This window comes from Saccostrea echinata, unplaced genomic scaffold, assembly GCF_033153115.1.
Source record: "Saccostrea echinata isolate AGI-Se365-2 ecotype Australia unplaced genomic scaffold, CSIRO_AGI_Sech_v1 ptg000051l, whole genome shotgun sequence".
Taxonomy (NCBI): Eukaryota; Metazoa; Mollusca; class Bivalvia; order Ostreida; family Ostreidae; genus Saccostrea; species Saccostrea echinata.
In genome coordinates, this window is record NW_026889800.1 from 3,022,501 (window position 1) to 3,025,079 (window position 2,579).

General features: G+C 31.3%; 1 protein-coding gene across 1 annotated transcript in view; it reads left to right on the forward strand.

The window, feature by feature from the left end:
* Positions 1-205, forward strand: part of LOC133203584 (RNA-binding protein RO60-like) — a 3,234-nt gene extending 3,029 nt beyond the window's left edge. The window contains exon 2 of the mRNA XM_061339356.1: positions 1-205. This exon is cut by the window's left edge and continues 1,590 nt beyond it. The gene's annotated coding sequence lies outside the window, so the exon portion shown is untranslated.
* Positions 206-2,579: the final 2,374 nt, after the last annotated feature.

Here is a 2,579-nt window from a genome sequence, read left to right on the forward strand (position 1 = left end):
TAATCGTGTCCACATGGGTTTTAAAACCTATTTCAAATTTATTTGTGTATATTTCAGATATAATGTGAAGTAAGCTTACAGCTAAAAAAAAAACTGTAAGGTCTGCATATCTCAACACCTCTTATTTGTTAGAATTTGCAGCCCCCAGACCCCCTACCTTCTACTGCGTCCCCCGTTATGAAATTCCTGGATACGCTGCTGTATATGACCAATTATTAATAATAATTATATATATATATATATATATATATATATATATATATATATATATATATATATATATATATATATATATATATATATATATATATATAATTATTTATTTTTTGAACGCACTATATGAACAAAATACCAAAAGTTAGGCAAAAGTAACCAAAAAAAACTGAGCTTGTTCTCTCCAAGGTAAAGGGGTTTTGAATAAAATATTTTGTACGAATGTTAAAATTGCTTTTAATCTTAAAAGATATGCATGGAATCCGTTAGATTGTATATATATAAATGAACACAATTCTGAATAATTAATAGCGGGGGCAGAAAACGGAGAATTTAAAAAAAAAAAAAAAAGAATATTTTGCCGATGTCTTTCCTTGTAAGACAATACAAATTAAATTGACATTCAATTTTCAATGACACGAAGTTGGTCAGGTGATCAGACTTTCTTGCGTATGGAAAGCAAACCGCACGAAACATTTGGAGGGTATAGACTGTGACGTCACATAACGTCGTATATGTATGCTATGTTCCTTTGATTTTTTTCTTTGTAACACGATTAAAAATAAAAATATAAATATAAGAAATCATTTATTTACGTGATCAAATCTACAATAACGCTCTTCGGGCGTTATAGGATTTGATCACATTGACCAACTTCATGTCATATCCCAACGAAACTATAAAAATGATATCTTACTTCTTAAATGAAAAAAATAATTTTGATTATAAAAATCGAAAATGAATAACACAAAATTAAAGTTTTATACATTTTATTCCCATGTTTATATGACCTTCGCTCTTATTAAGAAAATGTGAGATTATTTTAGATAAGCTGAAAAAATCTTCACATATAGTTTTATGTTTTGTTTTTCTTTAAGAGTTTTATGTGGATGTATTACATATAAAATCTAACATCAGATAAGATTATTTACTGATTAGAATTCCGCTTGATTTTTTTTTATGTTTGAAAGGAAAACAAGCACTGCATATTTAATGTGATTATTAAGGCATGGTGTGATATTGAATTTTACAGAGGAATCAGAGTTATTCTCATTAGGTTAGGTATTGCCTTCATGGCAATGTTGAATCATGTTTGAGACATACTAGCATGAAATAGAAATATTCTGGTCTGGGATATATCTTTAAGAGGGATTGGTGGTCATGATTATTTTTGAATTAATTAAACCTACGGGAAGAAGAAAGCTTTGATTGTTTGAAAATGTTAAAAAAAATGCATTTATTTCTATATAATGGCTAGAAAAATGATAATTCATGTTTTTAGGTGTTTACCAAAATGTCTATGTGATGCGTACAGTGTTTATTGTCTGAGTCTGTGACGGTCACTGTCGCTAACTCTGAGTAGCAGGACAGACTGCAAAAGGGGCGCAGATAGCATGTGTTCTTTGCTGGGTCTCTTCATGGAAAGATCCATGTGGCTCAGATCCTCCTCGAGGTAGTAGATATAAGTTGAATACTATAAGGTCCCAAACAGAACCACAGGGTATCGAGGGAGACAAGGCCCCAAAGAGCAGACCTATTTTTTATATTCATATGATGCAGAATTTATTCAAAAACTTATACATGAGAAGAAGAAAACACTTGCTCTGGCCTTCAACTCGATGTTTAGATAATTATATCGACGAAGTATTATCAATTAACAATAGTATACACTTATCCACTGGCTGTGAGTGGGATAGCTCTTTTATCAAACCCGCGACAGGGACTATTCCCCGAGGGCTTGCCCGAGGGGAATAGTTCCTGTCAAGGGTTTGATGAAAGAGCTATCCCATTCAAAGCCAGTGGATAAGCGTTTTATTATACTGATGTAAATTATAATTTCTGAGGTTTATATAGGAAACATTATAACAGAAGTATAATAATAAATTTTATTATACTTCTGTTAAATGTTTCCTATATAAAGTTAAGAAGGTAAAATAACTATCTTTTATAGTCTGAAAATTTCCACGCATAACAAAGCTATACCCCGGGGTATAGTTTTTGCTACCCACCCCTCGGAAAATTTTCATGCAATTTTTGCCGCCAATTTTGATTTCCTGTAAACAATCTTATGTCATCCTGACTTCAGTAGCATTGTGGCGTCATCAGGATTTCAGCTCATTCTAGCACTGTTATCTTATTCCAAATATTTGTTCAAAACTTTTATAATTAATTTTTTCATGTTTTGTCTATGAAAATGTAGTATCAGGTAATTCAACCCTCAGAAATTTTCAGACTATAGAAAAATAGTTCTTAACTTTATATAGGAAACATTATAACAGAAGTATAATAATTAATTCTATTCATATGCCGACTCCATATACCACAGTGAGCTCATCTAGAGGAACAAAGCCCGGACAGATACACTT